The sequence below is a fragment of the Gallus gallus genome, chromosome 14, assembly GCF_016699485.2.
Source record: "Gallus gallus isolate bGalGal1 chromosome 14, bGalGal1.mat.broiler.GRCg7b, whole genome shotgun sequence".
Taxonomy (NCBI): Eukaryota; Metazoa; Chordata; class Aves; order Galliformes; family Phasianidae; genus Gallus; species Gallus gallus.
The window spans coordinates 8,968,875-8,985,449 of NC_052545.1; the positions used below are offsets into that span (position 1 = coordinate 8,968,875).

Here is a 16,575-nt window from a genome sequence, read left to right on the forward strand (position 1 = left end):
GGAGCTGTTAAATCCTTCCATCTTGCTTTTTCTAAAATTTTTAACAACTTTACCTTTGGATCATACCAGAGGTCGGTGTGTCTGCAAGAGGAAGCCCAGGGCAGCAGTGAGCATCTCAACAGGGAACATTTTCCTCAGGCGTGGGAGCAGCAGGGAGGCGTGGGCTGAGGCTGGCTGCCCGCTTCTGCTGTGCCGTGGTTACTCCTCCTGGGTGAAGAAGATAGCACAGATTTAATGAAGGGGTAAAAGGGGCTACAATTACCCTGCTAGCTCTGACTCAGCTAAACAACTGCACTCTCACAAGATGGCCTTGCTTCATCCCAATGCAACCAAATAAGGTCTTGTAGGGCTGGGAAAGGGTAAATTCACTTTTCCACTGTGTAACGACACACGTCTTTGACACAAAGATCCTTACCAGGCTCATACATGCATTTCTATGGTCTGCTTTTAGCAGGACCTGGTATGTCTATGCTTTCTAAGGGTGCTGCACCCAGAGCAGCAAAAACTTCAGCTCTCCTAGGACACACAAAAGGGACATAAGGCAGAGATTTATGTGTGCCCATACGTGTGCCAAAAGCGACAGCACAATCTGTATGAGAAAGTGGGCAGCGGCCTACAAGTCTGAAATGAAATAGGATACTACCATACATCAACAAAATGTTTCCAGCAAAGCTCTGGATAAGTGACTGATCGGCTTGTGAAAATATTTTAATTGGATCTCACAGCTATTGTCCAACACGCTCAGAAATATTTGAATAGAAACACGCAACATGGCACTTCTATGCAACACCCTCTCTCCTTGCTGATAGTGCTATAACAGCCAAGGCTTCTAAGTAGTTGTTTCAGAAGAGATACAGGAGGTCAGCTCAACACAGAGATGACTGTAACTTTCAGTAAAGCACCCGCTCAGTGAGCCGAGCCTGGGATGTGTTGTGCTTTTGTAGTTCAAAGACAGCGTCTCTGTGTGTGCGCTTGGCTTTTAACACCACCCCTCCATGTGATTAAAGAAAGCCACAAGAAAGAGGTTTCTACATTATTACCTCTTCCTGGAAAACAAACCTGCCTGTTTCCCCGAAGTTTGCTGGTACAGAATTATGCAGCTTTAAAGGCACCCAGACGTTTTGGCTGCCCATCCACTTGCAGTCATTATTATCTGTGTTATTTTACCTGGAACTTAACAACCCCTCTCTCCCTCTCCTCCTGGTTTTCAGTAACTCTTCAAAACGAAAATCAATAGTCTTCCTTTTACCCCAAGGTACAGCTTTCAGATAATCACGTCCTATTGTGCAGCAGCTGCTTGGAGCCTCTGCAGCAGAAATAGCCCTTGGATGAAGAGTTTCCAGTAAAGAAGCTGTCTTCTTCTAGCATCTCACTGTTTAGTCATAACATTGGTTTAGATCAACACAGGGTTTTTATCAGGTGATACCTCAGTGGCAGGGTTAAGAATACTCGAAGAATTTTTTTTTAATTATTTCTTCACATTAGAGACACTCAATTACCAAAGATCTTTTGAGTCAGTGGATTTTGCTCCTGTCAGCCCTTTAATTAAAAGAAAATAACCTCAAAGCTCTTATGTTAGGAGAGCTGCATGTGTAATTTCAGTTTCTGTTTTGCTACTAGCAGACTTGTAAATGGGTTATAGCAAACTTACTTCTGTTTTACGAAACCTGTCATCATGATGGATAAATGAGAGGTCTCAAGAAACCCCCCTGAATTCCCTCCCGGGAAGCGTCAGGTTTGAGAAGAAGAGTCGGCATTGCAAAACTCCAGACGTGGTTTAACACGTTTTCTCAGAGGACAGTGCCAGAGTTGCAGCTGCTGCAGCTCTGGGGCAACCTGCCTGATGAAACCATGCTGCAGGAAGCGCTGGATCCTTCCCTGGAGGTGCACGGCACAAACCCAATGAGCCACGTGCTGGAAGTGAATGTGCTATGGCTAATGCTTACTATAATCCAAACGGCCCAAAATATCAAATGACCTCAGAGAGAAGCCAGGCTGCGTTATGCACAAAGCTTGTAAAGTGTTGGCATTATGAGTGGCACCTAGAAAAAGCTGGAAGGGATGTATTCTTAGAAATAGGGTTACAGAGCTTCAGGACAGGAAGGTGTGGGCAAAGGGTTGCAGTGAGGCAGGCTGTAGCATTTTATTTGGGGCATTTAAAAAAAAAGTTTGGCTCATCTGCTTTTTGAAGTGTTATCTATATATTTATGGTACAGATCAGGCGATGGCTTTGTGGTATATTGCAGTACAGCAATACAAATGCAACTCACTGTCCCTTTGTCCATCAGATGAGAGGTACCCTGCAAAGTGCCTCCTTTCTCCTCATCATCAACAAGCGTGGGCTGTTTCCTTAAGTTTCCTCTCCTTAAGTTTTGCTTGAGTGAGTTGCCATAATCACAGAGCAAGCCAGCAAGAGCAAAGTAGCAGCTGAAGATGGGAATTATGACTATATTAGAAATTTAAGAGATACAAAACTTTCCTTTAAGAGACTCATAGCCATAACGCACTTTGTGATTAAGCTATTTTGGGTAATCTTAGATTTCTAACAGGAAATTGTTGTAATTTTCCTTTCCTTTTCCCTCTGAGACTTCAGCTGCTGTGTAGATAAAAATGGGGCTTATAAGCAAAGAGCTAAAAAAAAAAAAAAAAATAAACAGCCAAACCTGTCACCGTTCTCAATGTTCACTTAAGCCAAGAGGTGGCCTTCAGTACCAACAGAAACCCCAAAACTTTCCCCATCATTCCCTGGCTAAAGAATGCACTCCTTCAAAAAGCTGCAGCAAAATTGTCCTTAAGGCAATTTTGTGTACAAGGAAGGTCTCAAATCCCAGTGAAATGCATCCTTGGTGGGGCACCTGAGGATTTAACAAATGGACTCATGTGATGTCAACAAAACCATAGCCTGAAGAGAGGCTGGTGGCAGGTTTCAAACACAGCTCTGCCTCTGGAAGGGAAAACTACAGCTGATCTCATCAGGAGGAGCGGTGCATGGGTTTTCTTTTTCCTCTAGAGCAGTCATATTCAACAGGAATGGTTCAGGCTGTGAGAGCTGTGCTGTCACACTGAGATAGTATTGCTCTTCTCTGTGCTCTGCTCTTCTCTACTCTGGACAGCCTCATCTAGTGGTTGGTGACCCTGCCCATGGCAGGGGGGTTGAAACTAGATGATCTTTGAGATCCTTTTCAACCCAGGCCATTCTATGATTCATGTCATTTCCTGACAGGATACTCTGATGTTGCAATAGAAATGACAGGAATTGGCAATGGCTAGAAACACAATCCACATCTTAGGAATATGTAACAAGGTCCAAAGGTGGCTTACATGCTTATGAGTTAGTTGCGAATAGGAAGAAGGAAGTATTTTGTTCATCATTAAAGGACAGAGAATTTCCTTCACGATCCATTACCAGAAATATGCAGAAATATATTGTTGCTGAATATATTCTGCTAAGCCCAGCAGAACTTGGGCCCTTCTCACCTATTGTTGTTCCCTGCCTTGGATTATAGCTCACACACATCCGTTCTGTCTGCCATGCAAGTTCTTCAGCCAGCTGGATATGCCCAGCAGCCATTCAGTGAAACCAGTGCATTGGCAAGATGTACTGGGGATACTGTAGGGCATTAATCCTGCCTGACTGCTCGTTCAGACTGGCCTTTACCAGCTGTGGGTTACAGCTCCTCTTGACTGCTCTTCTCACAGTCAAACCCTCAATTCTTCCCAAGTCTTCCCCAGTACTACAAGTATAAATACTAAACCATGACCAGGACAGTGGCAGGGTGGAGATTAAATAGAAATAGAAGTGCAATAAAAAGAGAATTCAAAAATCACCGAAGTTTAAAATAAAAATTAAGAACACCAAACCAACCAACCATGGCGCTGTGCTTAACTAGATTGAGAAGATCTCCGAGAGGAATGACACTTCACTGGCAGTTAAAATTACTGGGGAAAAAAAAGATAATCAAAAAGTCATTAGGAAGCATTGCTGGAAGGAAGGGGAAATCCTGCTGTAATGCCATGGAGATGTTGAACATCGTGTCTCTTCACTCTAGGATGAAGGAAGCCAATATGGTACTGGTGCCACTCGCTCTCACTATACCAATCACTTGATACCAATCTCCAGTTGGTATCAAGATCATGGGCAGCAGAACACCTGCACAAAGTCTAGCTCTGGTAAATCACCAACTGAAATCACCTCTTTGGTAAATGGACCTATTCACAGCTTCCTGAGCATGTTTAATATAGATGGATATTTATACTCACATCTGATAGATCTGAATTTCTTAGCTTGTTTATACTTCCTTTGGAAAAAGCTATATTTATAGCAGCTTTTTATAGAACATAGTCAATGAAAATAATATACAGTACTTTTACTAACTTATATCTAAAAGGACACAGCTTTAATATTTTAAGAGCAGGGGAAATGCACATAGGTCCAGAGAAGCAGAAAAGGGAATGCCTGAAGAGACAATACAGAAAATGGAAGATCTGAGTTTGGAGCGCCTGCAGTGAACCATGGAGCAAAAGGCTTGAGAGGACCAAAGGAGAATGTCATCCAGATGTGGTCAAATAGGGATGAGAAGGAAATAAGAAAGAAGGTATGAAAAAAAAATTAAAGTGCACAGACAAGGAAGAAGTGGCCTTGAGAACACAGCCATTAGAAAGCTGCTATCCCTATTTTACTTTGGCATTTTTACTTGATACGGTCTGCAGATGAAGAAAAAGCTGGTATTAATTTGAAAGTACTCAGCAAGATCTCCTGTCTCTGAGTCATAGGAGGACTTCCATTCTTCTGCATTTATTTTAGTATAATCATTTTCTTTTTTTATTTTACTTTTTAATACTCAGCCCAATTTTAGGGCTGAGTTTTAGGTAAAAAGCATTTAAAAGATGCTGGTGGAGAAAATATTGTTGAATATCAGAATGTAATTACATTGATTTCTGGAATGCTGACATGTCCTATTAACAGATGTTTCTAATTACCAGGGTTTGCAAAGGAAATGTTCTGAGTGGTGAAGAAACTCTGTTGGAAGCCATATAGTGTGTCAGTTAACATAAGTGCTTATATGTATTTATGTAAGTAATACCCATGGAGAAAGAACCTGTTTGGCTAAAGCTTTATACTTTTGGTTAAACCCCCTTGGAGCTGCACGCTTGCTGTATGAGTTGATCTTTTAGGCAGACTTTATTTTTGTCACTGTCATAACTTGTTCAGTCTGAGTGGGACAAGATCATAAGCCTTAGATCTGTAACGAAGTGAGAAAACAGATTTGTCCCTTTCTTGGAATATGTTGGCTTGCTGTGAACTGTATCACAAGACAATGCATATTGAGCCAGCAGGTCTCAAGGCACTATTTTGTGCAGCAGCCTGTTGAGGTTATCTCAGGAACATCTGCTGAACGTGCTCTGCCGTTAAACAAACAAAGAGTATGGAGTCAGCTCTCCTCTATGGGTAGAATTAACTGTTCTAGCCTAGGACACAGCCAGCTCTGTGCACTTCTCACCACCTGATGCTGCTGGACTCCTTTTGTTACAGCCCTGAATGTGCGAGCAAGGACTTCATTCAGGCAGACACCAGCCTTTACTCTGGGACCAGACATAGACACCAAAAGGTAACAGCTTCATGCTCATCATGAAGACTCCCTCACACATAAGAATGCTTCTGCTTGAGAACAGCTTTTTCCTTTTAAATTCTTGGTTCTCATTTATTGAAAATAACAAAGGGAGGGCTTTATATGTGCAGAACTGAAGTAGAGATATGATTTTTGAAAAAAAAGAAATCCACTCATATTTTCCCTTATCCTGGACAGCTGTAAGTCCTTAACACAACTCATTTTCTATGCACTTCACTTTCAGACTCAATCATTCAGGAAGAACATCCTTCTCTTAATTAGCATGCATCAACCTGAACCCTCTAACTCATGTTCTATCTCCGACAGAGACTGCTGACATTTTCTGAACAGCCTACCAGGCTGCTTATCTGCATCAGATGAAACCAAGCTTTGTCTTAAAGGTTTATGAACTGATTCAAAGCAGTTTGCATATCTTTTTATGACTGTTCCATGCGTCCTTCCTTACAGTGATCCGGACTATCCCAGAAAGTATGAAGTACCAGGCAGGCACCAGCTGTCCTAAGGGTCAGACTTCCCGGTACATGAGCACCTCTATGGCACACAGCAGTTTGACCTACAGGAAGCACAGATTGTTCACAAATTACTGAGAGCTCAGCTGGCACTAACAAGAACTTCAGCCAGGAGAGTACACTGTGTGCAAGCAACAGCAGCTTACCAGATGTTACAGTACTCTCTTTAAGAGATAAGGTTAAAGATACCACATGTGCTGCATGCTAAATGATTTAGTCAAACCCTTGCAGGAAACTGTTAATGCAGTCTCTTCCAGGAATGTTTCCTGGGAAAAACAGCCAGCAATTCAGAGCAGAATCCTTCAGGGCTGCCTCCATGTGCCAGCTGCAGCTTTGCTAGCGGCACGAAGGGTGGGAGTTACTTTGCATTCAGTGTGTTTCCATGTTATAAAGGAATTCTATAGAAGAAAGGCATCTGTGAGTGGGAGCACATTAAATTCTCCAAGCAGGGCTTATGGTTGGGAGTAAAAACCGAACCCACAGGCTCAAAAGGAATTTGAGAAAGCTCTGTAGCAGACATAGCCTGTCCTGGTGCCCATTGCCAAGAGGTATGAGGTTCTGAGGAAAGCTCAGTCCTCTCATAGACCCAGAACAAGGCTGTCCTTGCTGGTTTCAGACTATGGTATTTTCTCTTGTAGAATTTTCTGCACATGCAACTTTCAAATATCTGAGGATACGAGAAACGTTTCTTCTGTATCATCTTCTCCTTCAGATTGAATGCAAGAGTAGGAAGAATGGAACTAATCAGCTGTGCTAGAACTACAAGCAGCTTATGAAGCTGTCACCGTAATGATGATTGAGGAGGATCTTTCCCTTGGGTACATCCTGTACCAAAAGCAAGAAGAGTATGAGAAAACTACTAACCAGATATCCTGCTCCATAGAACTGAGCACATATTTTTTTTTTTCCCCTCAGACACTACCAGGACCTCAATTTACAGGGAACCGTAAAAGCAATCAATCACTGAAGTGCAGGAAGTAGAGTTTTTCCTGTCATAAGCCAGGACATTCCCAGGGGGAAATCATGCCTGGTAAAATCCAACCCAGCAGAGGACTGCATGGCAAGATCACAATTTGATAGAGCTGCAAGATGGAGACATGAAGAATATAAACGTTGTTGGATACAAGTCAGCATGGATAACAAGAGCAGAATGGTTTCAATCTGCAGCTCATTAACTGCACAAAAACAAGCAAGGCTGCATATAGTGAGCTTGGGTTTGAGAGATGCAACTCAAAAATGGGATGAAGCAAGGGATAAGAGAAAAAACCACAGGGTGTCTTAGCACTTAAGAAAAACTGAGACCACCACGCAATGCTCCATATCTCTGAATCAGACCCTAGAAATTGACAGGATTGAATAGAAGTTGAGAAACTTTACAGACAGATTTAGGTCCTGCTGGCAAACAAATCTTTTGGATGGGAGTCTCATATGCTGGGGTTTGTATTTATCAGCTTTCTCCCCTTGATAATGTTTTTGCTTGGGGCATTGCTTTGTTTTTAAGGACAGACTGAGAATTTTCTGTCACCAAATATTATGAATCCATAGTGAATCTGAGCGACTTGGCAGCACTGCCAAGGCCACTGCAGCAGGCAGGGTTTCTGCTGAGCATCCCGCTCAGCCCTTCACCCACGCCTTGTGGGTTGTCTGAGCTCAGGTACTTGGGTCCAGCTGCAGTGCTGTGGGTGCTATGCAAACTGCTGGTGCCTCCACATGGCCTGCCCTCACCTTCCCCTGACAGCAAAGCAGTAAACCCCAGCCAGCTCACTGCCTGTCACCTCGCCTACCTGCTGCTGTGACGTGGCTGCTAGCGAGGAGAGGAAACTGCTGAGCAAGGACAAATGCACTCAGTGTGGTCTGTAAAGAGAGGGGTCTCACACTCCCATTCTGATCACCGTGGCTGCAGATACTGGGGAGACCAACCTTCGCTAATTAAAGAAATGATTCAACTTCCTATTGCAAAAGTGCCCAAGGGTTAAAAAAGGAGAAACAACATAGGTAGAACACAGCAGACAGTCAAATCCTGCAGCAGCCAAAGTAAAACTTAACTAAGTTACAATTGCTAGCAAAATCACTACATTCTTCCACTTTGCAGATTGGGAAATGACATGCCCATGTCATCAGGTAGGTCAGTAGCAGACCCAAAATGGGACGTGTCAGTTAAATAGTCAGGCCCTTGTACACCAGGACACTAAATAGTCTAGGTATGTTTCATCTCACACTAAATCAATCTAAAATCCGTTGGGGGATATGTGCCCTCAGAGTGCTCATTTCTTCCAATGGCCCAGACAGGGCAACTAAGGCGCATGGTGTTGGCAGCTGATGGCCAGGGACTGGAATCCCATCCCAGCTCTCCTGCTTCCAGAAGCAGGCACTGTGTGAAGGTGCCAGCTGCCTTCAGCTGCACTTCTTGAGGAGGAAAGGAGAGAGGGGAAGAAGAAACACGGGGGTGAAACACAGGATGAGGGAGGCACTTTCTGAGAAGAAAACAAAGAGTCTATTCAATCAAAGGAAAAAGCAAAGAAAAAGTAGCCTGAAGAAAACTTAGCCTCCAAAAAACAATGGATCAAGCTGAAGAAGGAAAACACAAGTAGCAGAGTCACATGGTTCACTTCAGTCCTTGTGTTAGTACATGTAATTTATAGGATTTTGAATTTCCTTTCAAGGAAATCTGCTATTCCTATCAGTGCCTTCACTTCTGAGAAGATTTCCAAGCTTACAGCAAAGAAGTGCCAGCATCCTGCTCCTTAGCTGGCCTCTCCAAACGTCATCGATCCCTCGTTTTCCTCAGAAAGCCACTCACAGGCACACACTGCCTGCTCTCTGCCAAGCACACATCCTTTCAGGTGATCTGATCAGCTGGGCTCCTGGTCTGGAGGTTTGACCCTCACCAACCAGCCCCTGCATTTTGGGGAGGAGGGGAGAATGTTTTGTTTCTGCAGGGATTAAAACTGAAGTTCGGAATGAGAAATTCAGTTCCCTTTTTCTTCAGCCTTGAGGTTTTAGCCGTGCATTAGTAATAATGACATTGGGTCCCAAGAGAAGGCTTAGCAGTAAGCCACAAATGAGCAGGCAGCAGCATGACCAGTACGCCAGCACAGCTTTTAGTGCTCTGCGAGGAAATCTTCCCTGTGTGCTGTTGGAATGCACTCAGCAAAATATGGCATGAGTGACGGGGACCTCCCACCACTGGCATGCACTCAGCAAAGGACACCATTTTGGTAATTAGCTGAAAGCAATTTTATTAGTGCCCTGTAGCAAACTGCTGCGGGCATCTGCATGGAGTCACAAGTTACCTTTGCTGATCACGTGTACAGGCAGGGTTAAGCAAGACTGAGAGGGGATGTTGTAAATTTCCTATTCCTTGACTCCCTTCCAAGCTTGTTTGTCCTGTCATATCCTGCTGTGCTTCCCTTCTTTCACCTGCATTGCTAAATTTGTGTTTGCAACATCAATCATCTCTTCATTTTTATTTCCTTTATCACTAAAAACAATGAAAGGAATGCAGCACGTGCAGCTCTTGGAGCTGCTGCACAGGAGTTTAGCTTGTGAAGCTCTGTAGCTGTTCCAGCTGAGACAACCAGAATGCAAAAAATTGTACCATGAATCAACACCCTGATGTGTCACACGTCCCTGTCTTACGAACACTCAAACCCTGTCTCACTCTCTTCCTCTCCAGAAAAGGGCGAAGCCTTCACAACTTCTAACACAGCCAGTATGACACATGTACATGATTTTACAAACTTTATTTATAAATGGCTCAGAGTCTCTCTATCCTTAAATTATGATTTAAGGGTGGGGATGTTATTTCACTAGAAAACAAATCACATGCTATAACTTGACAGCAGGCTTTAAAAAGAAACCACCCTGCTGCAGCTGGAGCAGCTGACTGGATGTTTTCCTCCTGAGCTTGCAGGTTGGCCCCAGAAATGAAGCTGATGAACAGAGCTGAGCTGGTGCCAAGTCATTGTTATGCCAGGACTAACACTGAGTCCTTCTCCTGCTCCTGACATAACACAGCCCTCCCACAAAAGATAAAATCCAATAGCAGCTGGGATCTCTGTCACCACTAAGTCTATTTCATTCACGTGTCTGGAGATTTATGCCTGTGTTTTGGGGGGGGGGGGGGGAGAGGAATGCTGAAGTCCCATTTTCTCTCTCAAGAAAGGTTGATTTAGCTGATGAGGTAAAGCATACTAAAAGATCCAAGCAGGCTGTCAAGAATAAGGAAGAGGCTACAGTCTGCTGAGACCAAGTGTAACAGAAGACCACCAGGGCAACGCTCCTACTGTTATTTGTGGTCAATGGGTAAGATCATCATCTCGGCCAGAGTTCTTCATCTCCTGGGCTCAGATTCAGGAAAAAAATGGAGCTGGATTTGTAATCTGAGAGGAAAAAGAAAGTTTGTGCTCTTCTCTGCCATAAATGACTGGTTCCCCATGGAGTGCAGCCAGAGAGTGCTAACGGCAGGATGGTTGCATGTAGGGCCACGTGCCTGGCAGCCAAGGCCAGTGCTTTCCTTGGAAGAGATGCCAGCAGGGCCACAGCTTTGGGCCAGTGAGATAAGAACAGCGTCAGCAGCCATAGGGGAGATTGCTAAGTGCCTAAGGGTGAGGAGGAGGAGAAGCAATGACTCACAACTGATTCTAGCAGTCTTTGACTCACTGGACCTGGGAAGATCTGCCCGGTAAGATGGAGGAAAGATTCCATTGCAATCTTCCCTCCCCTTCTCCCCACACCTCCCTGACCCCAGCCTCAAACCTGGTGCTCAGCTCTGACAGGATCTGCTGTCCCATTCATCCTCAAATAACTCCAGTGAACTCATGCAGCTTAGAGTAGGCATAAATCTAATGCCCTGGCCTGGAATAACAACGCAGCTCCAGTAGGTGTGCTCAGATGAGGCCTGCAGACGGGAGCAGCTTCTCCTCACAAACTGCCTCAGCTCTGAGGAGAGGGCTGAGCAGCGCTGGGCCCCAACATGCAGCCTTCAGTAGCAAGTTAGATTTTGCTTGGAGCTTTGTTCTCAGCTCAGTTTTGGGAGAAATGGCACAAAATACAGTACTCCCACTGCCGGACTTTTGTTCAGCCTGGCACTGATGCTCTGCAGCTTCCCTGAGATACTGGGTTTTCACTGCTGACAGGCAGGCAGCAGGAAGGCGATCACTGCACTGTTTCACACTCCACCTCAAGTTACCACTACACAGCAAGTCAGAGACACCTTGGGCCTGTCACTAACTTGGCCTGCGTTCCTCCAGGGCCTTCACTAGCAAGCACAGAGGAAGCTCACAATCAATGCCCTGGATTTGCCCTTGGTTCAGCATTTTTATTCAGAGCCTCTGCTTGCCACTGCCAGGATTTCACCTCTACCATTGTGTTTTGTTTCTTAATTAAGCTGCTACATACCCCCGACTTCTGGGGGCTGAAGACTCAGACAAAGGCCATCAGTAACACCAGATACAGACACAGACATCATGGCTCATCCTACACATACCACACTAAACCACTAGTCACTGTGAAGATGCATCTGCATGTCTCCAAGAAGTGATGCATAAACACCAGTAAAATCCAGATAAGTACTTTATGTTTTGAACTAGTATACCATGCTCCACCTGATTATAGGAAAGGATTTGGTAGCACTTCAGAAAAACCCTGTGAAGTTCAGTCTTCCCTGGAAACCAAGAGTACTATCACAGAGCTGGATTCCAGCCCCTGGAAAGGTCCCCACTGCCCAGCCTCGCTCACTCCGGCCCTTGGCCTTGGTCCTTTCCAGTACCAGCCACACACCCAGCACAGCATGACCAAGATCAAGAGAATGCAAAGCAGATGTCCTTTCTCTACTTCCTCACTGCTGGAGCTGCCCACCACCAGCACTGCTGCTCCCTCCAGAAGCCAGAGGAGGTCCCTCTCTTGCCCTTGCACATAGAGATACACACGATAGCTCAATTTTGCTGTTTCATCAGTCCACTGCTTCAGATAACTGCTTGGTTTATACCTGAGCAGGCTCCTGTAAAGATCAACATTTCTGGCCAGATATGCAAGACGTGAAATACAGAACAAAGTGATCCTCTGAAGAACCAGTAGTGGTGGTAGAGCTATAACAGAAACCTAAGTGTCCTGACACCCAGCCATTTTAACTACTTTTCCTCTGTTATCATTAGTATGCACTTGATCCCCAGACTTCTCTTAACTTGACCTCCCTCTGTTTTGCTTTTCCCAGGTCTTTGAAACCATGCTACTACAATTTTCCATTCTCAGCTGTAAGGCATGTTCTTTTCAGGTAAGACCTTGCACAGAAGTATGGCATTCATTCTCATTTCCAAGAAGTGACCTGAATTTTCTACGTTTCCTTCAAGTATTTCACAAAAACCAACAATGGTTTTAATAGATGTGTGGTATTACTAATATGTGGCTAAGGCAGAAGCTCTCTGACACAATGAGGATGAGGCAGAGGGGAAAGAGGAAGTGGTAGATGAAGACACCAGAGTAAAGGAACTCACTGCGGCCATGCAGGTGGCACAGTGGCCAGCACTCAAGGGCAGCAGTGATTGCTAATCTAAAATAGCTAATGACACAAAATAACTCTTATTAATGCACTGGGAGCAGAAAAATGCTGCCTCCTGCAGGAAAGCTGATCAAGGGCTACCTACCATAGGTCCCTAACTTTGAGGGTTTGTTTCCTCACTCTAAGGATACAGCCTTAAAATCTTTTTGTCTCCTCGAGACCAGGTCCTTTCTGTCACTCACAGTGTCAGCACAGGAAGCTGCAGAAGGCATGGTTTCAGAGGCTAGCTTGTGTTTAGTACAGAAAAGGTTGTCATAGACTTGACATAAATCGAACGTAGAACCTATTTTACTAATGTATATAGATCAAACCTTACACAAAGACCTGAAATATCCCTTTCAATAAATACAGCCTATCCAAAAATGCCTGGTTCCTGTAGGGTCATGTCAGTCGGGATTAGAGTTCAAATTCTCTGGCAGAAAGCGATCTCTGTTCCTGCTCTCCTTCTCTCAGCAGTAACATTACAATATATGTCACCAAGCCTTAAGAGCTGTTCAAAGAAATGCAGCATGTAAAAATCCCTCTAAATTCACAAAGGGTAATCATGCTTGATCAACCTTAAAATCTTCTATCATGAAAAGGCTGGCCTGTTAGATGAGGGGAGAGCAATTAGATATTGTCTATCTGACCTTCAGTAAGGCTTTTGGCACAACCTCCTATAAGATCCATCCACATAGGTAAGCTGCTAACATGGGCTGGCTGGGTAGACAGTGAGGTGGAATGGAAAGTGGCTCAATAGCCAAGGCCAGAGGGTAATGATCAGTGGCACAAAGCTCAGTTGGATGCCAGTAACTAACGGCATACTCCAGGGGTCAATACTCGGTCCAGTCCTCTTTAACATCACTAATGATCTGGATGATCATTAATGGCAGTGGTAAATAAATAATACTGTTTTGGTAGCTTGGAACCTTCTGACACTAGTTCTCAAACTAATATTGCTGGGCACTGTGGGGGTGGTTCCACAGCACCACCATTTTTTCAGCAATGGTTATTGTCTGTTTTACACACACAAAGCTCATGTGTTTTCCTCCCCTATGCAGATTTTAGCTTTGAAAACTGCATCACACCCACTCTTCTTTGCTGCTCTACTCAGTAGCACTCATGGCAGACTGCCTGGTAGCGTAACCCGCTCTGTAAAGTACCAGAATAAATATGAGGTAACATTGCTAATTCCAAGAAAAAGCACCTTTACGCAGCCTTATCTGGGCTGTATTTAACAGGATGACAACACCTACACGATGTAATCCCAGCAGATGTATGTAACTGTTGACACACATCATAATTATCAGACCATAAACGAACTATTCTATATCCTGATTGTACAGTGCTGCCAAACTTTCTATCAAGCTTCTTAGGAAACTTCTACTCCCAACAGTGGCTTAGGGAGCCAAGAAGCGTAATCACTATTAGAATGAACTCAGTTTAAAATACATATGGGAACTATTCAGGCTGGGAAACCAAATTCTGTAAATAGAGATATCTGAAATATCTAGAAATATTTGGGTAACAAGACTGCAGTAGCTTCCAAGAATTTAAATCAACTATTAGTATTCTTAAAACAAAAGTGCTCTTCGCAGCAAAAATAGTTCCTTAGGAAAGTAAAGGAAGGGAAACTTCACAGAGTGCTGGATGGCCCAGGAAGCAGCAGAGTGGCAGCTGGCTGAGGATGCAACATTTTGTCTCACCAGGACACCTTCTTTCCTGATCAAAGTGACATGCACTTTATTAAAAGAGGCATTTTGCAGTTGTCTGAACAGTCTCCTAGGTTTTTAATCAATGACTCAATAAAGGACTAAATGCAGAGGGATGGCCAGATACTGATTGGCTTTGAGGCAAGTAATAAAAATTAATAGACTAGCTATACTTTATGAGACAGCAGTCAGAGGACCACCAAGAGACTGAACAGTAGAAAAGCATCCACAGGAGCTCTATTAGCTCATGCTAACTTACTGTGCAGTGTGCTGAACCCAAGAATCAACCTGGGCTCCACAGCATGCATCTGCACAGTGATGCATTAAAGTCAGCACAGCAGCACAGCTCACCCTGAGCAATACAAGCCTAAACTTACAGCGACCTACACACAGTTTGCATTGGTTTCCTGACCAACATGTCATAGCTCTACAATACCTCCTTGTAGATTTTGCAGGACTTCCCTCAGACACTGTCATTGCATTTAGCATAACTGAGACTAAGCCCAGAAAGGGAGTTTTCTGTGGACTTCTACAGAAGCATCAATGCCTCTCCAGCACTCTGAAAGGCTGCCATCCGATCAGGGGTCCAAGAAGGTAAAGGTTACCAAGTTAACATCAAAATATACTCTTCAGGAAGCCACCCACTGACTTTGCTTGGTAGTTTACATGTAACGATTTTGCTCAAAAGATTACCAAGATTAATTCCCTGCCCCCCCCCCCCCCCCCCCCCCCCCACAGTGAATCCCCTGGAGAAGTAAAAAGGCAAAACTCAAATCACTTTTGTCAGTTTGAGCCGTAAAAAAAAAAAAAAAAAAAAAAAAAAGAGGAAAATGTACAGAATGCTCTTTTCTTCTGCTTCACTGCTTTTCTGTTCCCCAAAGACACTCCACTCAGGAACACCCAACAGGCTGCACACACATTCGGAAGTAAACGCTGTCACACCTCTCGTGGACTCTGTTTTTAGTCAGTATTTATCCCCCAAATACCAGTCTGAGGGCATTCTTAGAGTTTAAATTCACTGGGATGGTATTTGGTCACTGTTTGCCCATCAGTATTTCGCTCCACAGCGCAGAGTTCGAGCCAGGCTGTGGTATGCTGGATGAGGTTTTCTGAGAAGTTATGAGAAATCCATTAAAGCCTCTCAGTAACTTTCTGAACTTCTTGTCATCCTGGTCATCTGCCACATCCTACTGCCCTCCAAACTCTTGCTGTCCTCTTTCAGAAATTCCCCTCTAATCTAGTGGAAACTGAAGTGCTTTTTAAAAAGAAGCAACAGAGATACACATACACATGTGTGTATATCAAATTCATATAGGCTGAATTGGCTCATGCTTTGCACTCTCCAGCAGCTTTTCTGGCAGTTTCTCTCTCCCCTAAAAATGTGTCTGGGAAACATCCTTTGCCCTACTGTCTGTGATTTCTGTTGCCTTATTTCCAATAGCAAAAAATAAAAGGAGAAATGGGAAAGAAAAATAGTTCGTGTCTCAAACTTCATTCCTCCTTTTGCCCTCACCTCCTCACGTAACCTCCAACTAATGCACATACTCAGAAGTGAAATTACACCTGGTGAATAGCTGTGTGGTTTCTACAGGGCAGTCAGTACCTAGCCCTTTTTATTCCCTTCCTTATCATAATCAATTGTTGGCTCGAGTAGCCAGGGCTCTGTATTTCTAAAGCATAATTACATGTCTCAGCATTGTCTCTGCAGCCTCACGCTTCATTACAAAACCCTGAGCCATACCAGCTTTAACAAAGAAATCCATTTCCTTGTGACTCCAGGAAAAGATTGTCTAAACCTCCAACTGTTCCCTGGCTCTGCGTTATTTGCTTATCAGTGACCGGGGACTTGGTCATAAAGGCTGCGCAGTCACATTTTATTGCCCAACAGCAATTAAGAAGAGAGATTTCACCACCTGATGAATCACATACCGCTCCAATGTTACCAAATCCTTCAGATGACCAAGAAATTATGCACTCATTTAGCAGAATGAAAACAATTAGCAGAAACAGAAAGTGGATAGTCCCTCTTTGGGAAACAGTTTTTAGGGAATTTTGGTGATGATATTAACCAGAAAGGAGGAAGCAGCAGCAATTTCAAAATCATTAAAAAAAAAATGATGTTAACGAAGCCTCTACTGATCATAATCCTTACTGTTAAGGCCAATCCACACAACTCTATCCACACC

General features: G+C 43.9%; 1 protein-coding gene across 2 annotated transcripts in view; it reads right to left on the reverse strand.

Moving 5' to 3' along the window:
• The window catches only part of RMI2 (RecQ mediated genome instability 2), a 75,287-nt gene that overhangs the window by 56,838 nt on the left and 1,874 nt on the right, over positions 1 to 16,575 (reverse strand). For both annotated transcript variants that reach the window (XR_006931459.1, XM_015294232.4), the window contains exon 2: positions 54 to 207. The gene's annotated coding sequence lies outside the window, so the exon portion shown is untranslated. The remainder of the gene's footprint in view (positions 1 to 53; positions 208 to 16,575) is intronic.